Source organism: Lactuca sativa, chromosome 8 (genome assembly GCF_002870075.4).
Source record: "Lactuca sativa cultivar Salinas chromosome 8, Lsat_Salinas_v11, whole genome shotgun sequence".
Taxonomy (NCBI): Eukaryota; Viridiplantae; Streptophyta; class Magnoliopsida; order Asterales; family Asteraceae; genus Lactuca; species Lactuca sativa.
Window position 1 is genome coordinate 160,544,272 of NC_056630.2, and position 25,236 is coordinate 160,569,507.

At 36.5% G+C, this 25,236-nt stretch overlaps 2 pseudogenes; one reads left to right on the top strand and one right to left on the bottom strand.

Annotated features, from left to right (window-relative positions):
- Positions 1–20,752: 20,752 nt before the first annotated feature.
- On the bottom strand, positions 20,753–23,482 carry LOC111897566 (GDSL esterase/lipase WDL1-like; annotated as a pseudogene).
- Positions 23,483–24,519: 1,037 nt separating this feature from the next.
- LOC122195430 (protein MANNAN SYNTHESIS-RELATED 2-like) overlaps positions 24,520–25,236 on the top strand; it is a 1,540-nt pseudogene continuing 823 nt past the window's right edge.

The window sequence follows — 25,236 nt, forward strand, 5'->3', positions numbered from 1 at the left end:
GCAACCTCGGTGTATCCAATTTCTCAATTGGAATACAAGAAAACGCTAACGCTACTAAATACGCTGATAATTCTCCGAACCCATTTTCTACCGCTCAAAATCCAAACAAGGATACACATACTGACCCGGGAGTTGGCTGCCCAATCATTCTCTATCTACTTGCAACAACACTGACCACCAAACACCTGCCGTGGAGACATTCATCATTCTCAACAAGTACTTCCCGCATTAACTCACTCTGACCTCTTTCCTCGATCACCGACATCTCTGGTCTCATGATTTCTTACAGCAGATCTCTATACTCCACTTATAACTGCTCTTGACAAAATGAAGAAACACATAATAACAGCCCAAGAACGAGATATTACCTCCAAGAGATGCCCCAACTGCAATGTAATTCGAATCCAAGCAAAGCCCCTTGCTCCAAGCCTTCAATCTCCCAAAATTCCTTCAACAATTACTTCTCCAAGCTCCAATCCACTCAACAATGGTGCTTCTCCGCGATTTAGGGTTTTCTGGGGCTTAAGGGGTGATAAGGAGGCTGGGAGGAAAACATAATGTTCTTTATATAGGGCTCAACCCCGAGAATTAGGGTTTTCTCCAATCAGCGCCTACTCGTCGAGTCCTCCTCACTGACTCGCCGAGTCGGCTACTTAGCACGCGACCCAGTCGCGACTCTACTCGCCGAGTCCATCCATGGACTCGCCGAGTCACTCTTTCACAACTTACTCTTTTAGCCCTTCAACTCTACTCTTGATATTTCGGGATGTTACATAATTTGTGTTTCTCTTCCATGATCGTTACTTTATTTACCATTAAAAACCGAGTTTGAGATTTTATCACTGTTTTTAGTCAATATTCAATTCGTATTCGTCATTAAACAGAATCAACTCCTTCCTTGTTCTATTTTTGTTACAATCGACTGGTTTCTCAATTTCACTTTCTCATCATTCACAATTGATTTGAAAATCTTTACTGAATGAATGAACTTGGTATGAAAACAGAAATATGTCGATTTCCAATTCAAGAACAGATGAAGATGAAATATTATTGTTTAAATCGGTGTTTGATTTTAAAACTGATTTGAAAATCGACTAATTGAATGAACTTGCTTAAATTAGGGTTGATTTAAGATTTCTTATCAACAACTTCAACCAGCAGAAGGTTTTTTTTCTCCCATCGATAGATATCAATCCTCAATCCCAATCTTCTCCTCTTTTTCCACCTCTTTCTTATATGTTTTCGGTTTACGTTCGGTGAACCAAATGCATATGTAAGTCAGAACCACTTAAGATATCCACAACAATATTTTGAGTTATTTCAATCAAAAGATTAAAAATATGATTTTGAGGTTCCAATTCTCTCCCTCTTCCTTACTTCAAACTGTTATCTTCTATATTTTAATCTTCCGTTTAATGTCTAAGCAAATTTAAATATGTCGATTTCCATTTCAAGAACAGATGAAGATGAAATATTACTGTTTAAATCGGTGTTTGATTTTAAAATTGATTTGAAAATTGACTGATTGAATGATTTGGCTTAAATTAGGGTTGATTTAAGATTTCTTATCAACAACTTCAACCATTAGAAGGTTTTTTTCTCCCATCGATAGGTATCAATCCTCAATCCCAACCTTCTCCTTCTTTTCCACCTCTTACTTATATGTTTTTGTTTTAGGTTCGGTGATCCAAATACGTATGTAAGTCAGAACCACTTAAGATATTTACAACAATTTTTTGAGTTATTTCAATCAAAAGATTAAAATATGATTTTGAGGTTCCAATTCTCTCCCTCTTCCATACTTCAAACTGTTATCTGTTATATTTTGGTCTTCCGTTTAATGTCTAAGCAAATTTAAATACAAAATATTGGTAAAATTATATATAAAAGTCGTACCTGGTCATTCCAAGGTCTTCAAGTGGAGACCGTAAATTCGACCTCAACAAGTAAATTAGTGTTGTAATTCAAAAAATGTTATTTGTGTCATATATTTTTAGCTTAAAATGAAATCCCTATTACGACTTTATTACAAGTGAGGGATCGAGTGACAGATCTTAGTATCAACATTCTTCATTATTATAGGAAATTTTGTGCAACTGTTTCATCATTTGGACAACTTATTCTTCCTGAGGCTCTCAAGTTCTTTCCTTTATACAATCTTGGTATGTTTATATCATTATACTGTAAAGGATTAGTAGTGTTGGTTTTGATATTTAGCTTCATTTTGCAGCTTAAGTGGTGCACCTCGTGGTGTAGACCAAAAATATATAACAAGTTGGTCAAACTGGATTCAAAGCCAAGATGCAGGTAATTTTAAAGTTTACTAAAATATTAATTTCTTTAAAAAGAATTATAAAAACTTAAATTTTTTTCCTTTTAATTGAATAATTATTGTTCTTGAATCATATGTAATTCCTCAATAGTAGTAACCTAGAGGGTTAGTGACATTAAAATGTTTGATTGATAAAAATCATATATAATTCACATATGAATCAAATCTAATTCTAATATGAATTACATGTAATTCACATATGAATAACTTGATATATCCATGTGAATAGTAAATAATATATTCATAGCATAAGAACTTTTGAACATTTGAATTACATGTGATTCATATGTAAATCACTAGTAAATCACATATGAATTACATGCGATTCACATGTAATTTGCATATGAATCACATGTAATTTACACGTAAATCACCAAATCACATATGAATAACATGTGATTCACATGTAAATCACTAGTAAATCATATATCAATTACATGTGATTCACATGTAATTTTCATATATCGTATGTAAATCAGTAGTAAATCACATATGAATTACATGTTATTCACATGTAATTTGCATACGAATCACATGTAAATCAAAAAATCACATATGAATTATATGTGATTCACGTGTAATCACTAGTAAATCACATACAAATAATGTGTTATTCACAAGTAAATCATATGTAATTTGCATATGAATTACATATAATTCACAAGTGAATCAAATACGGATTACGTGAGATTCACATGTAAATCAAATGTGAATCACGCATGAATTGCATGTGATTCACATGTAAGTCACAAGTGAATTTTATATGAATACTGTCTATATGCAAACATGTATTTTGTGAAAGTGTTTTTCGTTAATTATTTTTTAAAATTTTGTTGCAAATTTCACATTTAAATCTTAAAAGATACAATTATATGTGAATATCACATTATATAATCACATGTGGATCTTACTTGATATATACATATGCATTTTTGTGAGTGTTGTTGCGTTAATCGATTTTTTTTTATTTTTCTTGTAGATTTGAAAGAATTTGTGGAAAATATTGAAGATGTGAAAAGTAATAAATTGAAGTAAAATAGGGAAATCTTGACACGAAGACATGGAAACGCTTTGAAATTTTGTAGCATTTTTAGTTTTCTATATTTTATTTTGTATTGAATAAAATACTTTTACTTTTGTGTTTATGAATTAGTAAATAAGAATGAGTTTTTTATGATTTACTTACGCATATTATATTATAGGAAGTATGTGTATATGCACTTGAAAAAAATATGCATATAATGCATCTCAAACGTTGATTTTGTTTATAAGAATATTACATTTTTTAAATACTATAGTGTTTTTTGTTTAAATTACTAATTTTTACAAATTCCTATTTATAAAAAATTGCATTTTTTTGAAATATTTTTCTTCAGTATTTTTGTTTTAAATACATATTTTCTAAAATAAATTAAAAAATCTGCATTTTTAAAAAATTGAAAGTTATTATTTTTATAAAAAAAATCCGGAAATTTGATTTATTATGTTAATTTTTAGACTTTTTTATTGTGATTTCTAATAACATAAAAAACTAAACATTAAATGAGATTGGTAAAATGACAATTATGCCATTAATGAGTTAAGTTTGATCTAACGCTCTACCTTTAGTTCTGGGGTTGTCGGGAAACTATATATATATATATATATATATATATATATATATATATATATATATATATATATATATATATATATATATATATATATATATGGATAAGATCCGTTGAGAACTCATAGTTTCCCGACAACCCCAGAACTAAAGGTAGAGTGTTAGATCAAACTTAACGGATCTTATCCCTATATATATATATATATATATATATATATATATATATATATATATATATATATATATATATATATATATATATATATATATATATATATATATATATATATATATATATATATATATATATGGAAAAGTTCAATAGACGCACATGCACTAGATTATAACAAAACCTAATTTCTTTTTTTTGTTAAAAAAATTTTTAGGTCATGTTTTTAATCAAAAAAAAAAAAGCTGAATATATCGTTGTTCACGATTTTTCGTCATCTTTCCATAGAGATCAATGATGATATATCAAAACGATTTTTTTTTTAAAACCCACTTCATTTGTTGAATAGTTAATGTCTATTTTTTATAGAAAAAAATTAATAAATATATCAAAATTCATACTTTTTGATACTTTTGAAACATAGATTCGTATTCATGTTAAAAAAACGATATTTTAGTTCAGATTATTATTGTGAATCTGTTCAGATTCATATCGTGAACCTGTTCAGATTCACATTGTGAACATTGTTAGATTCACAATGTACATAATAGTAAGTCAGATTCACAATGTGAATCAAAATTGATCGAAAATTTTCACATTGTCAATGTTAAAATATGAAATATTTACAGTTTAGATTCACAGTGTGAATCTGTAATAGCCCGAATTCCCAGGTATTATTCATTCTTATATTTTAGGTATTTTGTGAGGATACTTGGTGAGTTGGAGCTCAGACTCGCCGAGTAGGATCGCGGTGTGGACGCGGGTTCGTGCCTGGACTCGGCGAGTCCACGCTGTTTAATGAAACCCTAAATCCCCGGGTTTGGAGTCTATTTAAGGGCACTTATAGCCTCCCATTGCGGCTACCAGTCCCTTAAGAGAACCCTAAGAGAGCTAATTCGTTTTGGGAGAGAAGAAGTCACTTTTGGGCCTTTGTATTCCTTGTTTAGCAAGAAGAAGGTGGCAAGAGCAAGGAGGAGGTGAGATTCTAGAAGATCCAGAGTCCAAAGGCTTCATTTTGAGGTAATGATTCGAATCTCCTTTAGTTTTAGGGTTGATCTTTAGAGTTAGGGTTTTATAATCCCTTGGAAGAGTGATTATGTGAAGCAAATGGTCCCTCTTCGAGTTTGTGCCTTGGATCTGGACTCAAAGAGGTCCAGAGACCTTAACCCTCGGGGCTTTTTGGGTTATTATGGAGTTATTAGACCTAGGTGGTCTTTTTTGGGACCAAATCATCTTTTGATGCCATGTGGGGTTTATACAAGCATCAAGTTCCAAACTTTACGTGACATTCATGCTTGGGGAGGCTAGATCTATGGTTTGGGAAAGGAGATCTGACCTCAGAAGGTCAATAGAGTTTGTGCATGGCATGAACTCGCCGAGTTGTTCTTGAGACTCGGCGAGTAGGGTTGGGGTTTCACGTAAAGTGTTCATCGAGTGGACTCGCCGGGTTGGGGGTTGACCCAGTGAGTCAGGGGAGAGTCATTAGGGGGCTGAGTCAAGCCTGAACTTGCCGAGTTGTTCTTGAGACTCGGCGAGTTGAGTCGTGGTGGCCCCGCGATTCATGCCAGGTGGAACTCGTCGAGTCAGGGAAGTACTCGACGTGTCAAGGGAGGATTCTAGGGAGTCAGTGAACACGTATAGACTCGCCGAGTCGCTCTAGTGCACTCGCCGAGTCCGGTCAAAGTTGGTCGTTGACCGTTGACCAGAGTTGACCAGTGTTGACTTGATAGGGGTAGTCAACCTTAGTTGTGAAAGTGTTAATTAGAGATATATTGTGTTATAGGAGGATTTTAGCTCGGAGGATCGAGCACGAGTGATTTTCAGGATTTGCGAGTTATCGAGATACGCGAGGTGAGTCTTCTCACTATACTTTACCTTGAGTAGGTAATCAGAGTTATGTGACAGAGTATTTGTATGCTATATGTATGTTATGTGTTGTACTGCATTTTTTCTATGTGATTTATGTTGTGCATGTTTATAGAGTTAGAACCGGAAGGTTCCCATAGTTAGAACCAGAGGGTTCACAAAGTAGGGTCTACGGACCCACAGAGTTATAGCCTCGAGTGGCTAATATGTGTTATGCGTGGTATCTTGGGGAACTCACTAAGCTTTATGCTTACAGTGTTGGTGTTATTTGTTTCAGGTACTAGTGATGACCGTGGGAAGGCGCCGGCTTGATCAGTACACGCATATGGGATTTTTATGATATGTGATCTTGGGATTCTTTGTATGACATGGATTGGAGTTTTAAACATTGATGTTTATGAAAATTAAATGAATATGTTTTTATATTATGCGAAAAATTATTTTGAAATTTACGGTGTTACAAGTTGGTATCAGAGCCTTGGTCTGAAGGATTTGAGTACACCTTCGGGCGTATTTGAACTCAAATTGAGGATTTGAGAAGTATTTTCAAAAAGAGTAAAAGATTTTTGGAAGAACGCAGAGTAGAGTTGTGTGTACGATCAGTCTGCGCCCGAACGGTGATTTCCCAAAATACCCTCATGTTATGTGATATTGATATTGATATGATGTATTCTCATGCTAGAGTAGGCTAGGTACTCCTATTAGGACTAGAGTGGCCTGATTTGTGATGCCTTAGCCTAGGGAGAGGTGAGCTGCTATGAGATGCTTGAGAGTGAGTAGGTAGCAGCGAGGGGCTTATGAGAGATCTGTTAGAGAGTGGATTATGCATGATAGAGTACTTGGAATTTGGTATCCGAAGAGGAGGACTTGGGGTGTATTCTGATACGGTGCGGACAGTAGTATTGGGCCCGTACTACTGAAAGCACCGGAGCGTTGTACAACCCAAGTAGGATTCTTTGGAATGCCAAGGATCAAGGAGGAATGAGTTGTCGAGTGTGAGTATGCTCGAATGGATTCTAATTTATCGTATGTTGTATTTCAGAGGTTGATCATGGTGAGGACACGTCTGATGCCTGAGAGCAGTGGGGCCAATGATGAGGAGATCCGCCGGATTATCCATGAGGAGGTGGCTGTAGCCATCAGGGCAGAGATACCAGAGATGTTCAGGTCTATTAAGACCACGTTGATTGAGACCTTCGATGAGTGTTATGCCGCTCTTTCTGAGGCTGCTGTTGCAGCGGCCACCGCAGCTATTGCTGCCGCGAGGCTGCAGGGTGGTGATGCGTTGCTGTTCCGAGAGTTCAGCAACACAAAACCGCTAGAGTTTGATGGGACCTAGGATCCGGTGGCGGCTATGAGATGGATTTCTGACATAGAGGGGTGTTTCTTCACTTGCTTATCTCCTGAGCATTTGAAGGTTCGGTTCGCGCTGAACCAGCTTCGCTTGGGAGCGAAGGACTGGTGGAAGTTTATGACGGCGCACTTTACGCCTGCTGAGCTTGCGGCAGTGACCTGGGAGAGGTTCACTGCCATGTTCCGAGATGAGTACGTTCCCCAGGTGGAGAGGGAGCGTTTGGTCCAGGAGTTTCTGACCCTCAAGCAGGGTACTGAGTCTGTTACGGTGATTACCAGGATGTTCCATGAGAGGGCGATGTTCTGCCCTGAGCACGTGTCCACTGAGCAGGCACGTATGAGCCGATATTTGAGTATCTTGAGGTGAGACATTCGGGTGTTCGCGGCGAACTCCTCGTACCGGACATTTTCCGAGCTTCAGGCAAATGCCTGGAAGAGGGAGATTGAGCTAGAGACTCAGGCCAAGGAGGAGGCGGAGTCTCAGGGGAGGGATCGGCGACCGGCGCAGTCTCAGCCGGCAACCAAGCGGGCCAAGCCCGCTGATTCCAAACCAGGGAGCCAGAAGGGCCGCACTTGGGGGAAGTGTGGCAAGGGTCATGATGGAGTCTGTAGAGCGGGATCTTGCTACAAGTGTGGCAAGGAGGGGCATATGGCCAAGGACTACCCCAAGGGGTTTGCGGTGTGTTTCCACTGTAACCAGACCAGACACCGGAAGGCAGAGTGTCCGCAATTGCAAGGATCATCTCAGGGAGCACCTCAGGGATCTGCCCCTGCCACCATCAGAGCTACCGAGAGTCGGCCAGTGAAGGCCGAGGCGTCGAGGGCACGAGGGAGAGCTTTTCAGTTGACCGCGGAGGAGGTCCGTGCAGTGCCCGATGTCGTGGCTGGTATGTATTCTTTCTTGTATTTATTTTGATGTTGAGATATTATGCTTATATTATGTTATGCGTAGGTACTTTTCTTGTGAATTCTGTACCTGCCTTGGTGTTATTTGACTCGGGTGCGAGTCGGGCTTTTGTATCTTTGGCTTTTAGTCAGCATATCAGTGTTAGTCGTGAGGCGTTGAGTCGGCCTCTGAGAGTTTCCATAGCTGACGAGAGGGTGATATATTCCACGGAGATTCTCCGAGGGTGCGTAGTCGAGATTTTCGGTGTTGAGTTCCCGATTGATCTGGTTCCTATTGTGATGGGTGATGTCTGTGTCATTGTGGGCATGGATTGGTTGAGCAGATTTGGTGCAGTTATCGACTGCGAGCGACAGCTGGTGACCATACGAGACCCTAGTGGGGGAGTTCTTGCGGTGTACGGCGAGGGTACACGTTCTGGATCAGCGTTTAGTTCGGCCGCTAGGGCGAGGCAGTGTCTACGGCAGGGCTGTAAGGGTTTTGTGGCGTATGTGACGGATACGCGGGTGGATTCCGAGAGACCGAGGTCAGTTGAGGAGGTTCCGGTAGTACGTGAGTTCCTGGATGTATTTCCTGAGGAGTTTCCGGGTGTGCCTCCTGTGAGGCAAGTGGAGTTCAGTATCGATTTGGTGTCGAGGGCCGCGCTTATCGCTAAGGTACCTTATCGCCTTTCACCTCCAGAGATGCAAGAGTTATCCTCGCAGCTTCAGGAGCTGCTGGGGAAGGGGTTTATTCGGCCGAGCAGCTCACCGTGGGGAGCGCCTATCCTGTTTGTCAAGAAGAAGGATGGTTCACACCGGATGTGCATTGATTACCGGGAGTTGAACAAGCTGGCGGTCAAGAACCGTTACCCGTTGCCGAGGATCGACGATTTGTTCGATCAGTTGCAGGGAGCATCTTGGTTCTCCAAGATCGATTTGAGGTCTGGATATCATCAGGTGAGGGTGCGAGATGAGGACGTCCAGAAGACAGCGTTCAGGACGCGTTATGGGCATTACGAGTTTCTGGTGATGCCTTTCGGGCTCACCAATGCCCCGACAGCGTTCATGGATCTCATGAACCGAGTGTGCAGGACGATGCTGGATCGGTCGGTGATTGTATTTATCGACGACATTTTGGTATATTCGAGATCTAGAGAGCAGCATGAGGAGCATTTGAGGGAGGTTCTCGGAGTTCTGAGATCGGAGAGGCTTTATGCCAAATTCTCCAAGTGTGATTTCTGGTTGCGAGAGGTCCAGTTCCTAGGGCATCTCGTTAACCAGAAAGGGATATTGGTCGACCCGGCCAAAGTTGAGGCAGTAATGATTTGGGAGGTGCCGAGGTCACCCTCCGAGATCAGGAGTTTCTTAGGGTTGGCAGGTTATTATCGGAGATTTATCAAGGATTTCTCTAAGATCGCAGTGCCACTCACCAGGTTGACTCGGAAGGGTGTCTCTTTTTCATAGGGCCCCGAGTAGCAGGCCTCCTTTGAGACGCTTCGTCAAAGGTTATGCGAAGCCCCGATGTTAGCCCTCCCGGAGGGGATGGAGGACTTTGTGGTATACTGTGATGCATCGATTTTGGGGTTGGGAGCGGTGCTGATGCAGAGAGGGCATGTGATAGCATATGCATCGAGGCAGCTGAAGCCTCATGAGATGAGATATCCCACCCATGATCTAGAGTTGGGGGCAGTGGTGTTCGCCCTCAAGATTTGGCGTCACTACCTGTATGGGGTTCGATGTACGATATACACGGACCATAAGAGTTTGAAGTATTTGATGGATCAGCCCAACCTAAATATGCGACAGAGAAGGTGGTTGGATGTGGTCAAGGATTATGATTGTGAGATCCTGTACCACCCAGGCAAGGCTAATGTTGTAGCCGATGCACTGAGCCGCAGGGAGGAGAGCACCCCCCTGCGGGAGGTATGTTTGAGATTGACCGTGATAGCTCCAATGTTGGACGCCATTCGTGGGGCACAGGCCGAGGCTAGGCAACCTGAGATGCAGAAGAAAAAGCGGATTATTGGTTTGGTTTCAGAGTTCGTTACCGATGGTCGGGGGCTTATGACATTTCAGGGGCATATCTGGGCGCCGTTTGTGGGAGGAACGCGTGCCATTTTGATGGAAGAGGCTCATCGGTCGAAGTTTTCTATCCATCCTGGGGCCACTAAGATGTATTTGGACCTGAGGAAAGAGTATTGGTGGCCCTATATGAAGAGGGATGTTGCGTGGTTTGTTGAGAGGTGCTTGACCTGCCGTAGGGTTAAGGCCGAGCACCAGAGGCCGCATGGTAAGTTGCAGTGGTTGGAGGTTCCCGAATGGAAGTGGGAACAGATCACCATGGATTTTATCACCAAATTGCCAAGGACTGCCAGGGGAGTTGATGCAATTTGGGTGATTGTGGACAGGTTGACAAAGAGCACTCACTTTCTTGCTATCAGCGAGAGTTCTTCAGCATAGATATTGGCAGAAGTGTACGTGAGGGAAGTGGTATCTCGGCATGGGGTGCCGATCTCGATTGTTTCAGACCGTGATGTGCGATTCACTTCCAGATTCTGGAAGAAGTTTCATGAGGAGTTGGGTACTAGGCTGCATTTTAGTACCGCATATCACCCCCAGACAGACGGACAGAGTGAACGGACGATTCAGACGCTCGAGGACATGCTCCGGGCATGTGTGTTGGATTTCGGGGGAAGTTGGGATACGTATTTGCCCTTGGCGGAGTTTTCCTACAACAACAGCCATCATTCGAGCATTGGTATGCCACCCTTTGAGCTGTTATATAGGAGGAGGTGTCGGACCCCCATTTGTTGGGGAGAGGTTGGACAACATGTGATGGCCAGTACGGAGATCGTGCTTCAGACGACAGAGCAGATCCAGCAGGTCAGGCAGAGGTTGTTGACCGCTCAGAGTCGTCAGAAGAGCCATGCATACAGACGTCGGTCCGAGCTTGAGTTTTAGGTCGGCAACCTTGTACTCCTGAAGGTCTTCCCTTGGAAAAGAGTGATTCGATTCAGGAAGAGGAGCAAGTTGGGGCCCCGATATATTGGTCCATTCCGAGTGATCGCGAGGGTAGGCCGGGTAGCCTATCGTTTGGATTTTCCAGCAGAGTTGGGGCAGATTCACGACACTTTCCATGTGTCGGAATTGCGAAAGTGTATAGCCGATGAGTCGGCAGTGGTTCCATTGGAGGATCTTCAGGTGGATGCGAGCCTGAATTATGCAGAGAGACCAGTGGCAATCAGGGATCGGAAAATCAAGGTTCTGAGGAACAAGGAGGTACCCTTAGTTTTGGTTCAGTGGCAGCTTCGGAAGGGGTCCGAGATGACTTGGGAGCCGGAGCATGAGATGCGCGAGTAGCATCCGGAGTTATTTGCAGAGCGAGACTTTGAGGACGAAGTCTAGTTCTAGTGGGGGAGAGTTGTAACAGCCCGGATTCCCAGGTATTATTCATTCTTATAGTTTTGGTATTTTGTGAGGATACTCGGCGAGTTGGAGCTCAGACTCGCCGAGTAGGATCGCGGTTTGGACGCGGGTTCGCGCCTGGACTCGGCGAGTCCATGCTGTTTAATGAAACCCTAAATCCCCGGGTTTGGAGCCTATTTAAGGGAACTTATAGCCTCACATTGCGGCTACCAGTCCCTTGAGAGAACCCTAAGAGAGCTAATTCGTTTTGGGAGAGAAGAAGTCACTTTTGGGCCTTTGTATTCCTTGTTTAGCAAGAAGAAGGTGGCAAGAGCAAGGAGGAGGTGAGATTCTAGCAGATCCAGAGTCTAGAGGCTTCATTTTGAGGTAATGATTCGAATCTCCTTCAGTTTTAGGGTTGATCTTTAGAGTTAGGGTTTTATAATCCCTTTGAAGAGTGATTATGTGAAGCAAATGGTCCCTCTTCGAGTTTGTGCCTTGGATCTGGACTCAAAGAGGTACAGAGACCTTAACCCTTGGGGCTTTTTGGTTTATTATGGAGTTATTAGACCTAGGTGGTCTTTTTTGGGACCAAATCATCTTTTGATGCCTTGTGGGGTTTATACAAGCATCAAGTTCCAAACTTTACGTGACATTCATGCTTGGGGAGGCTAGATCCATGGTTTGGGAAAGCAGATCTGACCTCAGAAGGTCAATAGAGTTTGTGCATGGCATGAACTCGCCGAGTTGTTCTTGAGACTCGGTGAGTAGGGTTGGGGTTTCACGTAAAGTGTTCATCGAGTGGATTCGTCGGGTTGGGGGTTGACCCAGTGAGTCAGGGAGAGTCATTAGGGGGCTGAGTCAAGCCTGAACTCGCCGAGTTGTTCTTGAGAATTGGCGAGTTGAGTCGTGGTGGCCCCGCGATTCATGCCAGGTGGAACTCGTCTTGTCAGGGAAGCACTCGACGTGTCAAGGGAGGATTCTAGGGAGTCAGTGAACACGTATAGACTCGCTGCCGAGTCCGGTCAAAGTTGACCGTTGACCAGTGTTGACTTGATAGGGGTAGTCAACCTTAGTTGTGAAAGTGTTAATTAGAGATATATTGTGTTATAGGAGGATTATAGCTCGGAGGATCGAGCGCGAGTGATTTCGGGGATTGCGAGTTATCGAGATACGCGAGGTGAGTCTTCTCACTATACTTTACCTTGAGTAGGTAATCAAAGTTATGTGACAGAGTATTTGTATGCTATATGTATGTTATGTGTTGTACTGCATTATTTCTATGTGATTTATGTTGTGCATGTTTATAGAGTTGGAACCGGAAGGTTCCCAGAGTTAGAACCAGAGGGTTCACAGAGTAGGGTCTACGGACCCACAGAGTTATAGCCTCAAGTGGCTAATATGTGTTATGCGTGGTATTTTGGGGAACTCACTAAGCTTTATGCTTACAGTGTTGGTGTTATTTGTTTCAGGTACTAGTGATGACCGTGGGAAGGCGCCGGCTTGATCAGTACACGCACATGGGATTTTTATGATATGTGATCTTGGGATTCTTTGTATGACATGGATTGGAGTTTTAAACATTGATGTTTATGAAAATTAAATGAATATGTTTTTATATTATTCGAAAAATTATTTTGAAATTTACGGTGTTACAGAATCTACACTGCTCGAGACTTTTTTTTGTTGGTGTTGATGTTTATTAATAGAGTACAATTTTTTTTTTGGTATAATTAGTTTTTTTTTATAAAAATAAACTTAAATATTGAAAAAACTAACAAAATAAAGTGAGCTTTTTTCAAAAAAAAAATCGATTTTTATATATCAACATGGATCTCTATGGAAAGATGACGAAAAATCGAGAACAACGGTATATTCGTTTTTTTTTTCTCTTTATGTATTTATATTGTGTCGAATTCGTGATTGACATGTTTTCATGACGCGAATATACTTATTTTTAATTTTATATGTGATAGTAGAGAAATTAAATATTTTCCTATATTTTTTCCTACATATCATTCTATCCATATTAAATGGTGACTAGGGACGACACTGAGGGGTGCAAAGTGTGCAACTGCATACGGCCCGGAAAAAAATAATGCCTGAGTTTTAGTGATATATATATATATATATATATATATATATATATATATATATATATATATATATATATATATATATATATATATATACACACACACACACACACACACCTTAATAAACATTTAGCCTCAAATACTAAATTTTAAGAGGTACAATCTTTATTATGCTATTTACAATCAACTTATGCATGAAAAAAAATACCAAATCTTATCCGGTTAAAATGTTATTGAATTACATACATTTTGAATAGGATTTGGCTTGAACTTGTCAAAGAAGAACCGGCCTTCCTCAGATTCTGCCAATTGAATCGGTCGTAACTCCTATTATAATTCGCTCATAGCCACTATAACTAAATGAAATCATCTCCCCCCCTGAATCGGTCATCCTAACCTGATTGAATCGGTCGACATTAAATTTGATTTATATTGCATCAACTATCTCTATTATTTCTTAATTGGTTGGCTAGGTATGTGTTTTCTACAAAAATTCATTATTTTTCTTCACGTGTTGATTATAGAGTTTTCTTTAACGAGTTAAGGTTGTGTGACATTATTTAGGGCTTCATTCACCACTGCAACTCTTCCATCACTGCTAGATCTAAACCGCCATTGAGGTCTCTATCTCTCTTTAACTGTTTGTGTGTGTGTTTTTATTTCATGGTCCTAGATAGAAATCTAGACACCAATGACCACCATCATCGCTTTCTGCACCACTCGAAGAAATGTTTGATTTTTAGCATCACCCATAAAATTCCCCCTCCAGACGTCAGGATCTTCTTCTTGGTCGCTGCCAAAGATTGAGCAAAACAGGTAAATACTTTGTTTATGGTCTTGATCTTAATACACGTTAGTTTAGGCACTTCTTCTTCATTCATTTGTTTAAACCCCTAATCAATTATCCCTCATAAAGATTCAAATCTTTATTTCTCTAACATATTCCTTCGATTTTCTCCTCAAACACTAGATCGAACATTAGGAGAGGGGCGTAAAAGAAAAGGAAATGTGTGATTTTATATCATCAATATTATTTAAATGTAATAGGATTAAATTTGTTGATCAAAAGTGGTTTTGTTGAATATTGAACAAGTTAGGATGGTGTAGGAGTGCACGCTTGTTCAAGTTTTTCAAGATTCAAAGTATATTGGTATTTAGGGGTGAAGCCCCTAAACGAACGAGGGTCCGGGGGTAGCGCCCCTGGGAGCGGGGTCCCAGGGGAGGCAGCCCCTAGCGGGGTCCAAGGGGCAGAGATCCGTTTAATGACATGTTTGGTAGTTTTATGACAGTTTGTAACTGTCTATTGACAGTTTTCAGACAAGAATTATATATCCGTTTTTTGATCATTTTTTTGGTTCATCTGGAAGAACATTTTCACATACATTCTCAGATTTCATTCTTTGAATTTCATCCAATTGAGTGTTCGATCTGTACTATCGAAATACTTCAATTTGATAGTGAATCACGACTTTCAGATAATCAAAGCAATCTATTCATCCCTTATTTTCTAAAGGGTTTTTGCTGAATAAGCATGGATAGTCTGAGTTTTGGTTTCATAGGTTCATAGTTTCGATTTTTGGTTTTCTTCACCAATGTTTCTCTCTTATATATCTATCATGATCCATCTCTTTTTCTTTCACAGATATCTTCCATATTTTTGAATAAAAAAGGAGATTGGCGATTTGTTTAACACTTTTCATTTCATGCATGTACCACCTAATCTCTCTCAAGCTATGAAGAAAAATCTAAAAACACTACCTTCGACACCAGTGCACAGTCATCACACCACTAATGCACCACCGGACCACCATTTCTATATTCGTTCTCCAAAAGTTTCTCTTTCTCTCTCTGACTTTCCTCATATTCTCTCTCCTTTCTCTTTCTTCTTCTTCAGACTATGACGGCTGGAAAAGTTAAGGTTGGATTTTGGATCCTAGGTTATGGGTCGCTCCTATGTAGCATCGAAAGGAAAAAAATAACGTGGTGGTTTTTTTAGAGATGAAATCGCAAGTGGAAACAGCTAAATCTAAGTTCTGATTTGGAACCATTCAACTTTTCGCACTATGGAAGCTTAAGGCTTCAGGGATATGTATCTTCTCACTTGAAAAGCTACAAGGAGATATGAAATGAGTTACTACTGCTATATGATTTTCCCTGTTTGTATCTTTCTAAAATACCACCACTGTTGACCCTCTTACTCTATATTTGTGTATGTCTAACCATGTGTATATGTGTGTTTATAGGTCCTGAAATGGGTTGATATGAACTGAGATATCATTGTATTTGTGGGTAAGCTTCTTAAGACCTGTAGTTCACCTTATTATTGGGTTTTTTTTTTAACTCTTGTAGTTACATCTCGACCATCTCTCCTCTTTTTACTCTTCCTTACTCAAACATTTGGTTTTTGTTACCCAATATCTAAGATTACATTGTTTTTAAATGCAGGTTCTATTATAAAATATTAGGATCTAAGATGGTTCATGTAGTCCCATTTACTCAAAAACTCTTAAAAGCAAGTAAATCCGATGGGACTGATGCAGATCCTTGAATCCGAAAGTGGTTATGAATATAGTGTATTTTGTCTATTAATCACATTAATTGTTGTTCTTTGATTGTTTTGGGTTATATATATATATATATATATATATATATATATATATATATATATATATATATATATATATATATATATATATATATATATATATATATATATATATATATATATATATATATATATATATATATATATATATATATATATATATATATATATATATATATATATATATATATATATATATATATATATATATTTCTTTTATTTCATTTCTTGTTATTTTTGTTTTTCTAGAGAGATACAATTGCTTGTGGTTACTTTTCCTGTTTTCTAAAATCCTAGAACAATCGATCACCACCATTGTTTTGTTGTTGCTTCAAACCCCGCAACATGTTGCCCCCTTGATAGCAGTAAGTCTACTTTTTAGGATTTTATTTATTCATTGATCCAGTAATTTTGTTGTTGGATTGCGAATTTCTTGTTTTTGTTTGATAGTACTTTATATTTCAGCCAAAGCATTAAATATTATGACTGGTCTTAGACACATAAAACTGAATTATCTCCTACAATATTTTCTGCATTTATAATTGTATATGTTACTTTTTATTCTAAGATTTTAACCATTGCTAATCAGTGTGAAAATAGTTGATGGTTCTTTTGATGGAAGAACTATTCTACCATTCTTTTTCATAACTGTTAACATGATTATCTTCTTATTGTGTTGCCAATATTAGATGCAAACAAGAATTTTAAAATTTGGTGCTTGATGCAGGTATTATTATCCAAGATATGGAGTGGGATCATCAACCGCAATAGCAATGGATAGCATGGTACTTTTATTCGTCCGTTTTATATAGCATCATTATATATTTTTTTTTGTTTTTTTCCCGACTAATTGCAAGAAACATCATACTCTTGATTCTAAAAGTACAATGTCGTTGGCGAAAGAAATGAAAGCAAAATGCTATAATAAACAAGAATAGGAAACTAATTTAATTCGAATATTTATAGTATCTTCTCAGTTATAACAATGTACTTTGATGTCCTATGTTTTGGGTGTGGTGCTAGGCTATTAGATTTTTTTTATTATTTCATTGCAATATATTTGGAGATTTGTAACCTCGTTGTCATGCAAGTGTAGAGGCAGGGAGAGGGCAGGAGGGGTGAGGCGTGGGGCCATTCTTTTTATATTATTAGAATATATATATATATATATATATATATATATATATATATATATATATATATATATATATATATATATATATATATATATATATATAATGAATGAGTTTTGCTGTTGGCTAAATGCACTTCAATCATTTAAAGGATTTAACTATAATAGTTTGTTACATGATTATATTGATTATTTGACTATATTAATTAGATTATTTAGTTGCAGCTATACATTTTGGATACTAGCCGAATCACCTACTTAAAAAGAAAAGACAAGAAAAGAATAGAGATGAAATCAACTGTAGTCTGTAGAAAGAGTAAATTATGGTGCTATTTCACCTGCCATTTGCTATTGTGTATGTTGTCTCAATTACAACAATGTACTACACTGCTTAAAATTAATTTCGGAAAAAACAATTGGTACCCATCGCTTGGCGCGGGTAAACATCTAGTATATATATATATATATATATATATATATATATATATATATATATATATATATATATATATATATATATATATATATATATATATATATATATATATATATATATATATATTTGTGCAACTAATCCGACAAATCTGTGGTAGATCAATTGCCTAGCCCGTACACTTTTTATATTTTCAAAATCCAGTAGACAAAGGATCCAATCTATCTGTATCTATCATATGCTTTATCTTTTTGCTAATAATTTCACTTCTACATCTTTGTTAATTCCATTATGCCAATTGATGCTCATTAACCGCAGGGGAAAATGACTTGTAAGGGTAACGAATATTAGACTTGTACAAAAAATACCATTGAACTTTTTTTTACACATATCACCAGTCAACTATACCTTTTGTACACATATGACCATTAAACTTCACCTTTGTTCAAAAAATACCATTATGTTACCGGTAATAGTAGGTCATCAGCCACGTAACATGCCACGTGGCATGCCATGTGGCTGCTGACATGGATTTTATTGTATATTATGTACATATTATACCATTAAACTATTTTTTGTACACATTATACCATTAAACTTTTTTTGTGTACATTTTACCATTAAATTTTTTGTACACATTTTACCATTAATCTTATATAAATTATTCAAAAAATATCATTTCAAAAAATACATATTTTTACATAAAATGGGTTTTCCATCACTTATTGTGACTCGATGATTTTGTAAGGTTTGGGGGAAACGGTTTGTTTTTTACAATGATGCTAATGAATTTCTTTTACAACTACATTGTGAATTTATGTTGGTCATACATCAATTGAAACCCACAAGTTTTGAGCTTGAGACTTTTATTTGGAACGGCGAAGAAATACTCAATTGTTCATTTTTTTAGCTAATGTCTAGTAAACATATTCTTATAAATCATTTTCTTAGGAAACTACGTTTGAGGCACACTTATAAACTCATGAACATTTTGTACATGCTACCTTATTATAATCCTCCCTCTTCTTGATTATGGTTGATGATTAAAAAAGTGCATTGAAATTATGTCGTTGTTTATTGATAGGAAAATGACTTATAATGATAAGTTTACTAAAATTTAGATAATCAGTAAAATCCATATCAGGTGATGGGAAACCTACTTTTATGTAATTATATGTATTTTTTAAATGATATTTTTTTTTCATGAAATTATATAACATTAATGGTAAAATGTGTACCAAAAAAAGTTTAATGGTAAAATGTGTACAAAAAAAAAAGTTTAATGGTATAATGTGTACAAAAAATAGTTTAATGGTATAATGTGTACATAATAAACAGTAAAATCCACGTCAGCAGCCACATGACATGCCACGTGGCTACTGACCTATTATTATCGGTAATATAATGGTATTTTTTGAGCAAATGTGAAGTTTAGTGGTCATATGTGTACAAAAGCTATAGTTGATTGCCGATATGTGTACAAAAAAAAAGTTCAATGGTATTTTTTATACAAGTCTAATACTTTGTTACCTTTACAAGTCATTTTCCCTTAACCGTAGTGTCGTTTTTTTCTTCACTTCAACATAATTCACATTAAACTCAATTACGAGTCAAATAAGTATTATTATTATTATTATTATTATTATTATTATTATTATTATTATTATTATTATCATCATCAAATAAGTATTATTATTATTATTATTAAGCATAAGTCACACACAAAAATTTAATTTCTATTTTTTCTTTGTTGGTTAGTAAATGCAATAATTTTTTTCTCTAGCTCAATTTTAATTTATTGACTTATCAGACTATTAATGAAATTTTCTTATATATTAAAAAAAATTTGAAGGGTTATTTAATTTTATATTTCGTACAGGGCACTCAAAATCAATAGGACGACCATGATGATGACAAGTGTATTAAAATATAATTAATTTTATTAAATATGATACATGTTATCATTTAATAGATAGGAGGATAATTATGATTAAAATGTTGGAGGATATTTTATTTTACATAATAGTATTAACTCATATATTACTTAGCAGATATAGTTTAACTCATATTTTTCTATGAATAAAAACAACATAAACTAACGACATACAAAAAGCCTTTCTTTTGTCGCACAAACTCAGATTTTATTTGCCAAATTTAAAGTACAGATCAACATGTCGGTCCTCATGGCACTGCCATCAAAACCAATCAGCAAACTCCATAGGCAAAGACATAAACCAACGATATATAGGGAATAAAACAACATAAACCAACAACATACACCAAATTATTTTTATCACAAAAACTCCACATTTTACTCAACAAACCTAAACAGATCTTAACCTACGACATTGGCGGCAACACTGACATCAAACTCCGTAGGCAACAAGTCCCAACACAAACTTGGTGTCCAGTCAGCTTGAAAAATTGCTAGTCGTATCTCACTTGCCACTGTTGCACTCGCAGCTGCTGTAAAATGTATCCCATCTCTGTCATCATGAACACTATTATTAGACAATATATCAAGTGTTTGTATTTAATAAACTATGTAACACGACCTAATAAGCAATGCAACACAGATTTGTTAAAATTTGGGACTTAATGGGGAATATCTCATTTTTCTTGTATTAAATAATTAAGAAATACCCGTATATATGTGTATATATATATATATATATATATATATATATATATATATATATATATATATATATATTAGGTCATGTCCCTATGAAGACCATAAGATATAACAAAAGAAGTAGCAACATACTTGTCTATACATACACTAATAAATGAAAATATAAATTAAAATTTAGGAACAAATAAAGCATATATATTTACAGAAAGCTGGTTGTCAACCAGTTACATCGCTATTGAATTAAGGTGAAAAGATCAATAGCCTTGATATTCATTTCTTTGCATAAGGTTAGACAAGCATCAGAGTATATTTTGCACTGTTCGTTTTTGCGATTCTCAATACTAATTTTATAGAAGAACATTTGTAAGATCAAACGAGAATTGATAATTAGAAGGATATTAAATGATTAAAAAAAAATAAACTTATGATAGTAATATATAATCACCCCAGAACTTCTGTCATTTGTTCCTCGTTCACCGAAGGGGCAGTAAGAAATATTAGGCGTGTGGTCTCTGAAAGGCTCTGGTAAGAAAGAGTGGGTTGTGTTAAAAATATAAAATCAATTAACTTAAGGATGTATACTATGTGCCTTTCTATTAATACTAGTAAAAGATATAATTAGATGTTAATATTAAAATATATTATGTGAAATTTACATGTAGATGCGTAGCAATGTTCCTCATGTTTTGAACATATTCATCAAGTGGTACATGAGAACTTGGGACATTTGGATCATAAAGTACTGAATTATTACCTCCAAAATAAACAATCACCAGAGATGGTTTTACCGCATCATCCTAAAAATGAGAAAAAAATTAAAAGAAGAATGCTATTTTCAAAAAAATAATTGGAAATAATAATATGAATTTGTTTTGAAGTTGACAACTAAACCGAAGAAATTACCTTTGGAAAAACTTGCTCCACAACTTCCCAAGCTTGCCTCGAATTCCAACCAGAATATCCTCGCATGAATATATCTGCCTATATATATATCATTTGCAAGTGATCAAAGAGATTTATGTACAGAAATTAACAAATACATGATACAAGTATCGAATAACTAATCACATTTAATGCTTCATAAGATTCAATAAAAAAATGTAATTTACTCTTTATAAGGTCATCCGTTATATCCACTAGTAACCACTATAGTGGTGGGTGCCACATCATCACCACTAACTACCACTAAAAGCTTGGGATACTCACCATTATATGTCTTTTATTTTTTGATTATTAAAATAAAAAAAATATATATTTTAATTAATTAAATTGTAGAGAGAGGTGGAGAAAGGTAGAGAGAGATAGAGAGAAATAGAGAGAGAAGCAATTTTATTGGCCGTGGTCTTCCGTTCTTCCCACCACATATGATAACGAAATAATTCCACCACTAGCCACCACTAAAACCTTGGGGTGGTGTTCACATCCGTGGTTAGTGGCCATATAGACCACGAACCTTCTCGTGATGAGCATACCATAAGGCCTAAGATCATATGATTCTAAACCAACCCCATATGCCATCTGATCATCCTAATGGATTATATATCAACTTTTTAAGAGATGTGCTGAATTAATGACAAGTTTGAGCCTTAAGTTGTGAACTACAAATAACTTCCATGCATCTCCATCATGGTTTTGAGTTGATTAATTATGAGGTTATTGGGCTGCTTTATAATATCATGGATAAGTGATTTATAAGAATATAAATACAAGAAATATAAATCAGATTTAAAATCCAACCTTGCGAGCGTAATAGTGTGAAAGATCCGCAGCCCAACCTTCTTGAAAAAAGCCAAATTAAACGATTGAAGAACCGAACAACACAAACTGTGGAAAATCACCTCTATAATGATCCTCATTACACAATCGGTATTTATTTCATAAAATAATATGTATTGTCTATTAGAGCTAGACAGTAATTATCATTCTGGTTTACAAAATTAATCGTTTTCTAATCAATACAAGTTTAATGACCAATTATTAGTGACCACCTAAATTCCAGTCATTAATATCATCATTCAGTGACCATTTATTAAGTCTTCATTGAATTTTGGTAATACTACACCAATTCTATGATGGTCGTTGCTCACCGGTCACTAACCGATAGAAAAAAAAGATAATATTTTAATATCATAACTAGTTTGATGACCGAAAATAATTCCAACCTACCCCCAAATGCCATTTTTTCCTTCATTTTCTCCTCCATTCTTCTCCAACCCTACCCCATTTCTCCCCCATATTTGGATATATGAATAGTATGACCCCATATATGGGGTGATACTATTCATATCTCCAAATATAGGGATGAAGTTTCAGTTGTCGGGTTTAGTCCCTAATTTTATATATTTATACATTAGTAGTTTATTTTATCTATTAGATTTAATTTAAATATAATGTTTAATATTTATAATATTATGAAATATAATAAATTATATTAATTAATCAAAAATATTAAATTTGTTTTTATTTGTTAAAACTAAATTAGTAGAGGGGTGTGTTTGACAATCTATCTAAGTTGAAATAATAGAATATACTTGGAATATGCTTTTTGGGGTTAAAAATGGGGTAAAAAATAGAGTAGGGTTGGAGATGAAACACTATTTACCTCATTTTTTACTCCATTTTTGGGGGAAAAAATGGGGGTGAGTTGGAGATGGTCTTAGAGGCTTAGTGACCAAAAATAGCGGTCACTGAGTACTCTTCTTTATTCAAACCCACCTAAACATCACTGTGACAAAACTATATGGTCATTAAAATACAAAATGAAAAATAGTTCAGTGACCACAAAAGTGGTCACTAACTATGTATAATTTTTATTTATAGCGCCTAACTTACCAAACTACAAGGGTAAAAATGTAACTTACCCAAAAATAGAAGTGGCAATACAAGACACGCAGACCATTACACGTATAAACGGATGCAAACCAATTTCTCCCATTCTTTCACCGTCATTCTCATCCACCATCTGTAAGCCCTAAACCTTCCCCAATCTGCAATTCATCATTGCCAAATCCAATTTCTACTACTTAGGGTTTTTTGTGAGCTGAGAGTTTCAAGGATCTGGAAAATGGCAAGTTCGGCTATCAACATTGTCTATACCCAACTCATGAAGTTTTCAACAAAGTCCGAGAAGAATTCATCAAAATTCATGGTCCTGGCGAAAGCCTTACTTATTACTTACGACAATGTTTGTCCCCATGTCTCCTTCCACCGACTAGCACTGCCACCTCCTTCCCCACATCCTCCTGTCTCTTTCTTTATCTCTCTCTCTCTCTCTCAATCAGTTTTTCCCTTGTAATTTCATAGATTTTGAAAGAAAGTCACATGGACAGTTGAATGTATGTTCTTATGATCAACATCTAGGGACACAATTCATCTTCTCCCTCATTCAATAGAATGTACACAACGACTGTTCGATGAAATGCTTACATGAATTGGGAGTGCATTTTGAATATATCTATATCCCTTTATTCATAATTGGTGAGTTCTCTCTCTCTCTCTCTCTCTCTCTCTTCAATTTGTTTTACTTAGTCCAGGTGTAACAAACTCGTCAAACTCATCCTAATTGTGCATTAGTCAAGTTTCTTACCATGTTATAGATATAATTCATTAGGTAAAGAAATTACAAATTACTGATTTTGTGAAGAAAGCTATAATGTAAAATCTTGGGAAGATGGGCATCTGATTCACATTTGTAATTCTATGTGAACAAAATGCTTGCATGTTCAAACATCAGATGAACTATAGAAATCAACAAATTGTTGAATAGGCATAGGATCCATTGGATTTGGATCGTATTTTGATAAATTGATTGTGCATGATTAGCATGACATTGGTCCCGCATTAAACGAATGATTTGTTGGTGCTTGACATGATTAATGAAGCATACAAATGATACATGTAACCTTTTGATCCTTCTTTCTTTAATAATTACTATATTCTTCAGTTGTTTACTTGGTTTCTTGTTTGTGGTGTGCAGACTTGTTGTTCAGGCACATGGTCATGGCCCATGATATAGTGGTTGATTTATGGACAAATGGGTACATTCTTGTAGTTGTAAACTTAAGCGTTGTTGGTCTAAACAAGTCTTAGGTCAATCCACTATAACTAATTCAAACTTATGTTGATTTTGTATTCGTTTATAGTTTTCCATTAAATTATGCAGAAGAGGCAGAAGAATCCAAAGGATTTGTCACTTTCTCCTTAAATAATGGACCAGAATATCATGTCTCCATGGTTTGTTGACTTCATCTTGTTGCTTTTCCTCCTTTCTGGATCTCTACTTAGATTGTTGATGTTTAAAAAATATTTCAATTAACATATTCTTTTTTACAGTGAATTGCCTGAATTTTTGGGTGGCAAGTGTACTTGTGCAGATCTAGGCGGTTGTCTTTATCTGATAAAGGGCCATGGAAGAATCCTGAAATCATGAAGGTTTTTATTTTTATTTATTTAATTTTATTGTGTTTTATATTTTCTTATAGAGTTTTGCTTTAACAGTGAAACAAGACGTACAAGATAGGTGGCTAAAGTTTTAAACAGTGAAGGAAATTTTGTAGCTTATGCTAAGCCTTAATTACCCATGGTTAGTTTTTTTAATCTTGTTAATGCTATTTTCCTAGAAAATGGTGAATTTATTTTTTTTATTGTTTTGAGCAGCTAAAAAGCGGTGATACGTTGACAGCTGATTCAAGATCAAAAGTTGAAGATATTGCACCC